The 15,031-nt window shown below is 38.3% G+C and overlaps 1 protein-coding gene across 3 annotated transcripts in view; it reads right to left on the bottom strand.

Moving 5' to 3' along the window:
• Positions 1-15,031, bottom strand: part of LOC129828778 (F-box only protein 11-like) — a 40,115-nt gene that overhangs the window by 18,076 nt on the left and 7,008 nt on the right. The window lies entirely within an intron of this gene.

Raw genomic sequence — 15,031 nt, 5'->3', positions numbered from 1 at the left:
TGTGATGTAGGGCTGGCCCCATTTAGTCGACCAGTCGTAATTATTTGTATTCATTTCTTTATGGTGCACAAGACACCTATCTGATTCGCGCCTGACTGAGTGGACTAACCCATTGCAGAGACCATGTGGATGGTACAGTCCACCACTAAGACGTGATACTGAAATTGTATATGGTTATATTATATTTAAAAAATTAATGGCACAACACTAATAAATCAAATATTATTTTATAACAAATGCACTCTCCCACATTGGATACGGTCGCTGTCCGCGGTTCTGAAATAATCTTCAGTGCGCTGTAGAATTTGCGCCTTTCCCTATGTTGCTATGTGCATAATAGCAAAGTTAACCAGCATATTGGGATTGAGAACAATGCAGCGGAAGCAGCAGCAGAGATGAGTAAACAGCCCTTGCCTTAGCCTAATTGTCTAAGAAAAGTGAGGAGAGAAGAAACCAACTTAATAATGTCTATAATCAATAACCCAACTGTTAAATGTGCCTGGCTTTATAAATCATCCCTATATATCTACATAAATAAGACAGATCCTGCTTCTGTTGCCTGTTTGAGTGTTTGTTTAATAGCCTGCTGATTCCATGAGCACCAAGCCTCATGCAACGGCAAATGTCAGATAAAGCAATCTCACAGATTGAGCTGTTTCTAATCTTTAACATGCTGTAATAAAGGCTTTACACATTTTTTACATTAGAACAGACTAGTATTACTTAACATTTATTCAGTGTTGTTTACACTGTTCCAAACAGGCAGAAAAATAACTAATCTAACATCTGTTTGACACAATATGCACGCAGCTCTCGCTCCCTCTTCTTATTGTTATTATTACAATCATCATTATAATAATGTAATGTTGTTATCAGTAGGCTTAGTATAGCATCCTTGTATAACCACCATCGAGCTGTCGGCCTAAGAGCGCGTCCTGTTTAGTCTTAATTCCGTAACTTACTTAGGCCTATATTTCAATATACAGGCTACAATATCAATCAATCATTCATTCCTTCCATCACACAGCATTCGAGACATTCATGCTTTGAAATGCAATCCAGGATTGTAGTTTTAAAATGAAACAAAAATGGAGCTTTGAATAATTAGCCTAAACAATAAATCAACCGCAATTCACGAATGCATGCAACTGTTGTTATACCTCTGTAATAAAAGGTTGATATATATTTAAAAAAATATATACAAAAAAGTTTTTTACTTTAAAACAGACTCTCTGATACACTTATTTAGTGTTGTTTACACTGTTTAAAAAAAATTACATTGTAATCTAACAGCAACTGTTCGGGCACACAATACTCTCGGCATGCGTGATCCTATACTCTCATTTATCTGGATCTCCAGTAGTTCCCACAACTAAGTCAAATGTCTTCCACAGATCTGACTTCCTCTTTCCCTCCTTGCGAGTTTCTTTTTCACATGCGCCGCATCCATTTTGCTGTCATGTGTTACTGTATTCGGAGTTTGTTATAACCAATTTATTGAGGTGATTATGATAGGCTATAGCTCAGGCCATATTGTTCACATGCATGCAATGCTTACATGTTTTACGTAAAGAGAGCAAGGGTTGAGCGAATAGGGAATGTTTTTCCTAAACAAATTAGGGATTTCAGTAACAGAACTTTTCAGTCAAACAAGTAAGAAACTAAATGGCTGAAATGATGTAGAAGCTTCAGCACAGACAGCGCAATAAACACTTGCTGTGGTGCCTTTACGTTGCAGTAGGGAGGAGAGAAAGAGAACGTGCACCAGTCACACGCTGTCATTTGTTTTTTTTAAACAGTGTGACCATCAGGCTCTTTGAGTAATTTGTGTGTCTTTATTATCTAATCAAACAGTGTGCTTAAAGCATTAGACAAGGTCAGTGGGGCGGCAGGTTGCCTAGTGGTTAGAGCATTGGGCCAGTAAACGAAAAGTTGCTAGATCGAATCCCCGAGCTGACAAGGTAAAAACCTGTCATTCTGCCCCTGAACAAGGCAGTTAACCCACTGTTCCTAGGCTGTCATTGAAAATAAGAATGTGTTAATAATTGACTTGCCTAGTTAAATAAAGGTCAAATAAATAAATAAAAAAGTGCATATGTAGTTGATTTTATTCAAACACATAGGGTGTGTATCTATCTATATATTCAAATAAATTTTTCCATATTTCGACCAATTGATTGGTCAAAAGAACAAGACGACTCTCGGTCAACTAAGATTTTTTTATTTTTTTTATTTTAGTCGGGACAGCCCTAATTGTTGCTACCCTAGGGTCACGCACTATTCAAAGCAAATTTAGAACTTTTATTATTCAAAAACATAAAATACCGTCAATTTAAAAAAAATGTTTGATATTTTGGTCATATTGTCCGGCCCTAGTATATACACACCATATACAGTGGTGTAAAGTTCTTAAGTAAAGTACTACTTAAGTAATTTTTGGGGGGTATCTGTACTTTACTTTTACTTCACTACATTCCTAAAGAAAATGATGTACTTTTTACTCCATACATTTTCCCTGACACCCAAAAGTACTTGTTACATTTTGAATGCTTAGCAGGACAGGAAATGGTCCAATTCGCACACTTATGAAGAGAAAGGGAAAGGGGCATACCTAGTCAGTTGTACAACTGAATGCCTTCAACTGAAATGTGTATTCCGCATTTAACCCAACCCCTCTGAATCAGAGAGGTGCAGGGGACTGCCATAATCGACATCCATGTCGTCGGCACCCGGGGAACAGTGGGTTAACTGCCGTGCTCAGGGGCAGAATGACAGATTTTTACCTTGTCAGCTCGGGGATTCGATCGGTTACTGGCCCAATGCTCTAACCACTAAGCTACCTGCCGCCCCCATCCCTGGTCATCCCTACTGCCTCTTATCTGGCGGACTCACTAAACACAAATGCTTTGTTTTTTAAATTATGTCTTGAGTGTTGGAGTGTGACCCTGGCTATCCGTAAATAAATAAAAACAAGAAAATGGTGCTGTCTGGTTTGCTTAATATAAGGCATTTTAAAGTATTAGTACTTTTACTTTTGATACTTAAGTATATTTAAAACCAAATACTTTTAAACTTTTACTGAAGTATTATTTTACTGGGTGACTCACTTTTACTTGTCATTTTCTATTAAGGTATATTTACTTTTACTTAAGTATGAGAATTTAGTACTTTTTCCACCACTGACCATATACCAGAGTGTTTGGAAATAGCCATGCAATGGTTTTTCAATACCGTTGAAACTATTTCTTAGATGTTTTTCAATAAATGTTAATATTTGAAGCTACTTAAGTGAATACCTGCAGTTAACTTGTGCAATACGTTAGGAGATAAAGCATACACGTTCTTAATTTCACCAGTCACATTATGAAGCTTACCGTAGTTCACCAGAACGGTTGAGCAAGTTATGTGTTTGTAAATAGCACAATAGGAGAAAGCGGGAGCAGGTGAATCCAGCTGTGTATTGACAGGGCTGCGTTTTATATTGAAAGTCAGCTGTGTTTTTTGCTTCAATGGAGTGATTAGGGACGTGCAACTATAGTTTTCCTTCACAGAAAATAAATGAGCGTAACATATTCATCAGAAGACAACAGAAGTGCAACGCTATTTGGCTAGCAGCCACACAAGTAAATGAGCTTACAATGAAAACGCAAGGTCTTTTTAGCAAAAATGACAAACATTAGACATAGGATGGCCATTTATCATAGAAAGAATGTAGCCAGCTACATTTCCTAGTGTTTTGTCTAAAGTTAATCTGGTATTTTACCAGAGAAAAGTAGTCTGGCTACGCCGAGAAAAGTATCTACACATCAGTCAGAGAGATGTCTGCTGATAGAATGTCCATTGGTGAATGCCCGTTGGTGAATTCTCATCCAAGTGACAAAGTGCAACTGAAGCACAGAATGTGTGATGCCGAGCAGAAATTAGAAACAGCAGTTTACAAAACCCCCCTCGTCATGGAGAGCACCTCATATCAACAGCTGTGCTGAACGGAGCAGGTGACAGAACCAAGAGGAACCGGCTAGCATGACTAGTGATGCACAATATCGGTGAACATATCGGAATTGGCTAATATTAGCTAAAAATGCCAACATTGGTATCGGCCCAATGTCTAGTTTAACGCCGATGTGCAAAACCGATGTCAAAGCTGACGTGCATACCTATATAACGTAGGTACATGATGTAATGACGCCACGTAAAATGTTGCACTACACATGCAACACAGCATTCCTGACCTAGCCCACAATGTCTGCTGTGTGGAGCGAGTAGTCAACAAGTCGAGCAGTCATTTGAAAGATTATGAAAATTTCAGCGAGCCAACTAAAATGGCGAAATCAATTAATGCCAAGATAACAGAATTAATTGCCCTTGACAATCAACCGTTCTCTGTCGTGGGTGATGTTGGCTTTTGCGACTGGTCAAGCACCGGTACACACTAAGGTTACCAAGTGAGCTATTTTACAGATGTTGCCCTACCGGAGTTACACTGTAATAGCGTCACTGCTATTAGCTTCACGACATACTATGGAAAACTGTTTGGGTCTTTTGCATGTCAAAAAAGATACACGTCAAATAATAACATTTGACGTGTTAGATAAGCATTTAATTTGATACGTCAAATAACACAGTTCTATTGTAGAAAGTTGTGTGTTCTGAATTTGCAAGTGCAAGCCAAGCACCACCACTACTATCAGTAGCACTGTCAAAGCTGTACAAAAAAGGTCTGCTGACACCGGCCACGAAAGATGTGTTTACAGTACCGCATTGGTAATAAAGCATTATTTGTCCGACCGCATGTAGCTAGCTAGCTTAAGCTAGGTACCAAGCTACCACCAATAAAACCAGCCTGAAAACCATGACCAGTAGAAACTGCAGTCATTTTCATTATTCTTAGCAAAGATTTAGGAATCCTTGAGTAAGTATTAGCTAGGTAGCAACTTGTTGTTCGCCTATGGAAATTGAAATTCAGTTCATGAAAATAAATAGTTAGCCAGCTACTTAACCCTGTTGCCCAAAGCTAACGTTATAAGCAGCCAGCTAGCTTGCTTCATCTGGCTAGTGAGGCTCAGTCGGACCGGATTATGTGTTGTGAAGCAAGCCACAATATGGATTAGGCACAATAGTGGAATTTGCAGTTTGCCTTCAAAATAAAAGGACCTCTTTGAAAGTGATGCAGAAGGTTACAATTTGTGGAATCATGCCATATTTAGACTAGATAATGTTAAACAAGGTTGGAATGTGAAGCAATGAAATGGGGTATCAGTGACACCCACAGAACACAGCTGTGAAGAATTTACGCAAATATTAGCGTTGTAGCTCTTATTGCGGGACTGTGACTGTGTGAAATCACCTCCCCAGTCAGCCTATTGTGTGTATTGACATTCATTTTGCATTGGGGATCAATGAAAGTGGGTATCAGTCTACTCAATACCCAAGATATTCCTCAGGGTTATCAGACTCCAAAACATCCACGGAGTATTGTTTTTCCTCAGGAATAGTGTTCAATACACATAGGTTGACAAATGTGTCTCAATTCACAGTTGTTTCAGAGTCCTGCAATAAGAGCTATGACGTTAATGTTCTCTGGGTGTCACTGAGTAGACTGATACGTATGGATTGTGGATCAATGACATGGGGTAAGGCTGTAAAGTGAAATAAGTATGACCCCAATGCAATTCTAAAGTATAATACATCCAGTGTGATTTCAAAAGATTGTCAAATTGTCTTTTGTTGATTTTATACAATAACATTGCAACCTCATTTAGCATGATCTATTCAATTATGGCATAATTCCACTATTTGTATTCGTTTGCATCACTGTCAATGACATACTTTTATTTTGAAGGCTAACCGCAAAGTCCACTATTGTGGCTAGCTTCACATAGATGGGTCCGACCACCATTAATCAAATAAGAACAGTCTTGTAAATTAGGGTTATTTTAGATGACACCTAGCTATATAGTTAGTTTTGCTATGTTTTTGGGGAAGAACATTATTTGCATCCATGAGCTAGCTAGCTTTTTCTATGAACAGCACTGTAGGTGCGCGAGACAACTTTACCAGGATCATAGCATATGTATCGATTAATCGTTGTGACATATAATATACGAGTGATAGTGTAATCAATGTGTAATAACTAGGTAAAAAGTTTATGAAGGCGTTAAATTATTATGTGACGTCCAGTCATATTCAGCGCCTGATTGGTCAACAAGCTTATTTGTCAAATAGTGCTATTCGACGTACATCTTTTTTGACACTCAAAGACCCAAACGCCGTTCCATAGAAATCCTGGTTGAGAATGAAACGACTCAACGAAACAGGACAGCAAGTAAGTAAAATAAATAGGTTTTGATTATGTTTTACTGGTAATGGGGACATAAGTAAATGCCAACAAAATAACTTTTTGGTCAGTGTGGTGTGTGTGTGTAACCTTTATTTAGTAGGCAAGTCAGTTAAGAACAAATTCTTATTTACAACGACGGCCCGGGCGACGCTGGGCCAATTGTGCGCCGCACTATGGGACTCCCAATCACGGCCAGATGTGATACAGCCTGGATTCGAACCAGGGATTGTAGTGACACCTCTTGCACTGAGATGCAGTGCCTTAGACCGCTGCGTCCATGTGTGTGTTTTAACTATTTAACTGTACTAGAATGCTTAAAATGCTTACAATTCATAAACTAGTTAGGAATATGTGGCGCTGGACATTTCACATTTGAGAAATCTGTAGGACCCACATACACTGGGTGCATAACCTTATTATGGTGTCCATCAACAGTACTCAGAACGGCAGAAATCACATTTAGATTACGGTAATTCATATTAACAGAACAATACAAGTCGAGGATGCAACGATGTGCGTCCTTCTTACCAAACTCTGATGTGCACTTCAAACATGTTAGAACAACTGCCACATTTACTTTCCTCAGACTAGTGCTGTTCGATACTCATCTTGGCTATGTCAATCTACCATCCCCCATAGTAGAAAAGTTTACCTATTATATTGGTCAGCTTGTTGAGAAACAGCCTGTTCCAAACAGACTCTAGAACAGTTATGGGAAGACAGAGCCATAATGAATACAACAACGAGGCCTAGGCTACATAAAAAAAACATTAAAAAGCAATGAGTCTGATGCAACATATCAGAATGTTTAGCTTAAAATGTTGATAAACAAGTATTTCTTCACATTATAAGCAGATAAGGCAATAGGACACGCGTGAATGTTCATTCCATTATGCAATTAGCTGGAAAACACTGTTGTCAAAAGGGCACCGCAGTTTCATGTGACAGTGATGAAAATATCCATTAGAAATGGAGAAAAAGAGGACATTTAATAGCCTACTTTGAAGCAAGGTAAGACATGCCTCATATACAGTTGAAGTCAGAAGTTTACATACACTTAGGTGGGAGTCATTAAAACTCATTTTTCAACCACTCCACAAACTTCTTGTTAATAAAATATAGTTTTGGCAAGTCAGTTAGGACATCTACTTTGTCCATGACAAGTAATTTTTCCAACAATTGTTTACAAACAGATTATTTCACTTATAATTCACTGTGTCACAATTCCAGTGGGTCAGAAGTTTACATACACTAAGTTGACTGTGCCTTTAAACAGCTTGGAAAATTCCAGAAAATGATGTCATGGCTGTAGAAGCTTCTGATAGGTTAATTGACATAATTTGTGTCAATTGGGGGTGTACCTGTGGATCTATTTCAAGGACAACCTTCAAACTCAGTGCCTCTTTGCTTGACATCATGGGAAAATAAAAGAAATCAGCCAAGACCTCAGAAAAAGAATTGTAGACCTCCACAAGTCTGGTTCATCATTGGGAGCAATTCCCAAACGCCTGAAGGTACCACGTTCATCTGTACAAACAATAGTATGCAAGTATACACACCATGGGACCACGCAGCCGTCATACCGCTCAGGAAGGAGATGCGTTGTCTCCTAGAGATGAACGTACTTTTGTGCGAAAAGTACAAATCAATCCCAGGACAGCAAAGGACCTTGTGAAGATGCTGGAGGAAACAGCTACAAAAGTATCTATATCCACAGTAAAACGAGTCCTATATCAACATAACCTGAAAGGCCGCTCAGCAAGGAAGAAGCCACTGCTCCAAAACCACCATAAAAAAGCGAGACTACGGTTTGCAACTGCACATGGGGACAAAGATCGTACTTTTTGGAGAAATGTCCTCTGGTCTGATGAAACAAAAATAGAACTGTTTGGCTATAATGACCATCGTTATGTTTGGAGGAAAAGGGGGGAGCTTGCAAGCCGAAGAACACCATCCCAACTGTGAAGCACGAGGGTGGCAGCATCATGTTGTGGGGGTGCTTTGCTGCAAGAGGGACTGGTGCACTTCACAACCTAGATGGAATCATGAGGTAGGAAAATTATGTGGATATAGTAACATCTCAAGACATCAGTCAGGACGTTAACTTCTTCTGGCTGCAAGCCCGAGGCCGGCCACAATATGACAACAGCCACTTCAAGTGCAGGGCGCGAAATTCAAAATATATTTTTTAGAAATATTTAACTTTCACACATTAACAAGTCCAATACAGCAAATGAAAGGTACCCATCTTGTGAATCCAGCCAACATGTCCAATTTTTAAAATGTTTTACAGCGAAAACACCACGTATATTTATGTTAGCTCACCACCAAATACAAAAAAGGACAGACATTTTTCACAGCACAGGTAGCATACACAAAGCCAACCTAACTAACCAAGAACCAACCAACCGAACCAACAAACAACTTCATCAGATGACAGTCTTATAACATTTTATTCAACAAATTTATGTTTTGTTCGAAAAATTTGCATATTTCAGGTATAAATCATAGTTTACATTGCAGCTACAATCAGAAATTGCACCGGAAGCAGCCAGAATAATTACAGACACCAACGTCAAATACCTAAATACTCATCATAAAACATTTCTGAAAAATACATAGTGTACAGCAAATGAAAGACAGGCATCTTGTGATTCCAGCCAATATTTCCGATTTCTTAAGTGTTTTACAGCGAAAACACAATATAGCGTTATATTAGCTCATCACAATAGACAGAAACACAAGCCATTTCCCAGTAGCAAAAGTTAGCGATCGTAACAAACCAGCAAAAGATATATAATTTGACTAACCTTGATAAGCTTCATCAGATGACAGTCCTATAACATCAGGTTATACATACACTTATGTTTAATTCGAAAATGTGCATATTTAGAGCTGAAATCAGTGGTTATACATTGTGCTAACGTAGCATCTTTTTCCCACAACGTCCGGATATTTTTCTGACACACATATTCTGACCAAATAGCTATTCATAAACATAACTAAAAAATACATGTTGTATAGGAAATGATAGTTACACTAGTTCTTAATGCAATCGCCGTGTTAGAATTCTAAAAATAACTTCATTACGACATCCAGCTTAGGTATAGCGAGAGAGTACCCAAAAGCTGGGCGCAAACGACTATTTCACATGTTCGACAGATATATGAAATAGCATCATAAAATGGGCCCTACTTTTGCTGATCTTTCATCAGAATGTTGTACAAGGGGTCCTTTGTCGGGAACAATCGTTGTTTGGATTTAGAACGGCCTTTTTCCCTCTCGATTTAGCAAGCACACTTGCCAAGTGGCGCGAATCTCTACATGTCAACAAACGGAAGAGAACGGAACACGGAAAAACTCCCGAAAAAAATTCTAAAATCTGATTAAACTATATTGAAAAAACATACTTTACGATGATATTGTCACACGTATCAAATAAAATCAAAGCCGGAGATATTAGTCGTCCATAAAGACAGCTTATCAGAAGGCAAATCCAGGTCCCTTGACGCGCTCTCCAGAAAACAGGAAACTGGTGACACGTCATACAGAGCATTTATACGAGCCCAGATCAAGTTATTCACTCCATTTCTTCTCTCACTCCTTGTCGACATCTAGTGGAAGACGTATGAAGTGCATCTAAACTAATAAATATCAAGGACTTTAATAGGCAGCCCCTAGAAGAGAGCATCGATTTCAGATTTTCCACTTCCTGTCAGGAAGTTTGCTGCAAAAGGAGTTCTGTTTTACTCACAGATATAATTCAAACGGTTTTAGAAACTAGAGTGTTTTCTATCCAATAGTAATAATAATATGCATATTGTACGAGCAAGAATTGAGTATGAGGCCGTTTGAAATGGGCACCTTTTATCCAGGCTACTCAATACTGCCCCTGCAGCCCAAAGAGGTTAACTTCTTATGGCTGGGGGGCAGTATTGAGTAGCTTCGATGAATAAGGTGCCCAGAGTAAACTGCCTGCTACTCATGCCCAGTTGCTAATATATGCATATTATTAGTAGAAAACACTTGGAGGTTTCTAAAACTGTTTGAATGAAGTCTGTGAGTATAACAGAACTCCTATGGCAGGCAAAAACATGATAAAAAATCCAACCAGGAAGTGGGAAATCTGAGGTTTGTAGGTTTTCAACTCATTGCCTATACATGGGATATTGGTAATATTGCACTTCCTAAGGCTTCCACTAGACGTCAACAGTCTTTACAACCTTGTTTGATGCTTCTACTGTGAAGGAGGGGGGAATGAGGGCTCTTTGAGTCATGGGTCTGGCAGAGTGCCATGAGCTGACCAGGCGCGTTCACGTGAGAGGGTTAGCTTGCATTCCATTGTATTTCTGAAGACAAAGAAATTCTCCGGTTGGAACATTATTGAAGATTTATGTTAACCTGATGAGGACAGAGGGCGCTGTTTTCACTTTGGGGGGAAAACGTGCCCAATTTAAACGGCCTCGTACTCAATTCTTGCTCGTACAATATGCATATTATTATTACTATTGGATAGAAAACACTCTAGTTTCTAAAACCGTTTGAATTTTGTCTGAGTAAAACAGAACTCATTTGGCAGCACACTTTCTGACCAGGAAGTGGAAAGTCTGAAAATTATGCTCTGTTCAAGGGCCTGCCTATAAATGGGCATGATACGTATGAGTATACATGCACGTCATACACCTTCCCCTTGATGTCAAGAGGAAGTGAGAGAAGAAATGAAGTGTTTATCTTGGTCTGAGGTGGAATATATCCTCTTGGCACGACGAGTCATCCATTTCCTGTTGTTTTCTGGAGAGCGCGCAGATGGACCTGGAATTGCCTTCTGAAAAGCCGTCGTTATAGGCGACTATCTCCGGCTTTGATTTGATTTGATACATGTCACAATATCATCGTAAAGTATGTTTTTTCAATATAGTTTTATTTGATTTTTGAAATTTATTCGGGACGTTAGGCGTGTTGCGTTGTGTGCCTTTGTTCAGAAAGGAGAGCTTCGCGCCACTTGGCCAGTGTGCTTGCTAATTCAAGAGGGAAAAACGATGTTCTAAATCCAAACAACGACTGTTCTGGACAAAGGACCCCTTGTACAACATTCTGATGGAAAATCACCAAAAGTAAGAAACATTTTGATGCTATTTCATATATCTGTCGAACTGTATACTAGTAGTTTTGCGCCCAGGTTTTGGCAACTCTCTCGCTATAACATAAGCCTTATGTCGTAATGAAGATATTTTTAGAATTCTAACACTGCGATTGCATTAAGAACTAATGGATCTATCATTTCCTATACAACATGTATTTTTTTGTAATGTTTATGAATAGCTATTTGGTTAGAATAGGTGAGAGTCTAATAGAAATATCCGCACATTCTGGGAAAAGGAAGCTACGTTAGCATAATGGATAACCACTGATTTCAGCTCTAAATATGCACATTTTCGAACAAAACATAAGTGTATGTATAACCTGATGTTATAGGACTGTCATCTGAGGAAGGTTTATGAAGGTTAGTGAAAATGAATATCTTGCTGGTTTATTCGCTAAAGCTAACGTGCCTATTGCTATCGCTAACGTGCCTTGATGAATGAATGCGGTTGTGTGGTAGGCTATTGTAGTAAGCTAATATAATGCTATATTGTGTTTGCTGTAAAACACTTAAATCTGAAATATTGGCTGGATTCACAAGATGCTTGTCTTTCATTTGCTGTACACTATGTATTTTTTACACGATTCATTTTTCAGAAATGTTTTATGATGAGTATTTAGGTATTCCACGTTGGTCTCTATAATTACTCTGGCTGCTTCGGTGCTGTTTTTGACGGTAGCTGTGATGGTAGCTGCAATGTAAAACTGATTTATACCTCATATGCACATTTTTCGAACAAAACATAGATTTATTGTATAACATGTTATAAGACTGTCATCTGATGAAGTTGTTTCTTGGTTAGTTTGGTTGGTTCTTGGTTAGTTAGGTTGGCTTTGTGCATGCTACCTGTGCTGTGAAAAATGTCTGTCCTTCTTTGTATTTGGTGGTGAGCTAACATAAATATACGTGCTGTTTTTGCCGTAAAACATTTTAAAAAATCGGACATGTTGGCTGGATTCACAAGATGGGTACCTTTCATTTGCTGTATTGGACTTGTTAATGTGTGAAAGTTAAATATTTCGAAAAAATATATTTTTGAATTTCGCGCTCTGTCTTTTCAGTGGAATGTGGGAGGAGTTCCGCTAGCGGAACGCTGGAGCGGTAAAGGTTAAAAACATCCTAAAGATTGATTCTATACTTCGTTTGACATGTTTCTACGAACTGTAATATGACTTTGTCTGAACTTTCGCATGGACTTGCCCGCGTGTCGTGAGTTTGGATTGTGTACTGAATGCGCGAACAAAAGGGAGGTATTTGGACATAAATGATGGACTTTATGGAACAAATCAAACATTTATTGTCGAACTGGGATTCCTGGGAGTGCATTCTGATGAAGATCATCAAAGGTAAGTGAATATTTATAATGCTATTCTGACATCTGACTCCACAACATGGTGGATATCTTCATGGCTTGTTTGGGCTCTGAGCGCTGTACTCAGATTATAGCATGGTGTGCTTTTCCGTATTTCCCGTATTTTTTTTATCTGACACAGCGGTTGCATTAAGGAGAGGTTTATCTAAAGTTCCATGTGTAATACTTGTATCTTTTATCAATGTTTATTATGAGTATTTCTGTAAATTGATGTGGCTCTCTGCAAAATCACCGGATGTTTTGGAGGCAAAACATAACTGAACATAACACGCCAATGTAAACTGAGATTTTTGGATATAAATATGAACTTTATCGAACAAAACATACATGTATTGTGTAACATGAAGTCCTATGAGTGTCATCTGATGAAGATCATCAAAGGTTAGTGATTCATTTTATCTCTTTCTGCTTTTTGTGACTCCTCTCTGGCTGGAAAAATGGCTGTGTTTTTCTGTGAATAGGTGTGGAAATAACATAATGATATGTTGTGCTTTCATGTGCCTTTTTGAAATCGGACACTGTGGTGGGATTAACAACAAGTTTATCTTTAAAATGGTGTAAAATACTTGTATGTCTGAGAAATTTTAATTATGAGATTTCTGTTGTTTTGAATTTGGCGCCCTGCACTTTCACTGGCTGTTGTCATATCGATCCCGTTAACTTCTCTAGGGTAGGGGGTAGCATTCGGAATTTTGGATGAAATGCATGCCCAAATTAAACTGCCTGCTTCTCGGGCCCAGAAGATATGATATGCATATAACTGGTAGATTTGGATAGAAAACACTCTAAAGTTTCCAAAACTGTTAAAATAGTGTCTGAGTATAACAGAACTGATTTGGCAGGAGAAAACCTGAGAAAATTCCATTCAGGGAGTAGTTTATTTTTTTGTTGTAGTTTTCTATTCAATGCCATTACAGTATCCATAGACTTAGGACTCAATTGCAGTTTCTATGCCTTCCACTAGATGTCAACAGTCTTTAGAAATTGTTACAGGCCTGTATTCTGAAAAATGACGAAGTAAGAGCAGTCTGAATGAGTGGATCCTAAAGTGTCACAGAGCTTTTTCATGCGGGAGAACGAGAGTGCCTTTCTTGTTTACCTTTTAAATTGACAACGTTATTGTCCGGTTGAAATATTATCGATTATTTAGGCTAAAAACAACCTGAGGATTGAATATAAACATCGTTTGACATGTATCCGTAAAGTTCATAGAAACAAGGTGGATTTTTTTTGTCTTCCTGTTTTAAATGCGTTTGAGCCTGTGGATTACTGAAGAAAACGCACAAACAAAACTGAGGTTTTTGGATATAAAGAGACTTTATCGAACAAAAGGAACATTTATTGAGTAAATGAATGTCTGCTGAGTGCAACCATATGAAGATCAAAGGTAAGGGATTAATTTTATCTCTATTTCTGACTTGTGTAACTATTCTACTTGGCTGGTTACTGTTTGTAATGATTTGTCTAGTGGACTATGTTCTCAAATAATCGTAGGGTATGCTTTCGCTGTAAAGCATTTTTTAAATCTGACACAGTGGTTGGATTCACAAGAAGTTAATCTTTAAACCTATGTAAAATAGGTTTTGTTTTCTGAATTTTTATGAGTATTTCTGTATTTGAATTTGGCGCTCAGCAGTTTCACTGGCTGTTGAAGAGGTGGGACGCTTGGGTATGTCATCAGGCGGAAATTGAAAGAAGGGGGGGTAGCTGTAAGAGGATTATTAAAGGTCAGGAATTGTGAAAAACTGAGTTTAAATGTATTTGGCTAAGGTGTATGTAAACTTCCGACTTCAACTGTATGTATTAAAACATTCAGGTTTCAAACAATGAAGTATGTTTTCAAAATGAATAGCCTACTTTTATTTTTATTTTTTATTTCACCTTTATTTTACTGCCTCCAGCTCATTGCAAAGTGGTGTGTGACATGCTGATGAAGCCCGTCTTCTGTTGCCGTTTGAGATGCTGCAGCAGCAGCTCTCGCACTGTGACAGATTCTCTGTATCTATCTGTATGCTGTACGGGTGTGATAAGATAAATATTTTCGTTATGTACGCACGCGCCAATTTAATTCCACTAAACTAAGTAAATTAACCAGCATGTATTTCGATCAATTAATAGGCTAAAAAGCATTATTTCACAATAACAGTTTTTTATCCTCCTTGACAATTGGCCGGGC

Source organism: Salvelinus fontinalis, chromosome 30 (genome assembly GCF_029448725.1).
Source record: "Salvelinus fontinalis isolate EN_2023a chromosome 30, ASM2944872v1, whole genome shotgun sequence".
Taxonomy (NCBI): domain Eukaryota; kingdom Metazoa; phylum Chordata; class Actinopteri; order Salmoniformes; family Salmonidae; genus Salvelinus; species Salvelinus fontinalis.
Note: the sequence above shows the minus strand (reverse complement) of the source record. Positions and strands in the feature narration are given on the sequence as shown.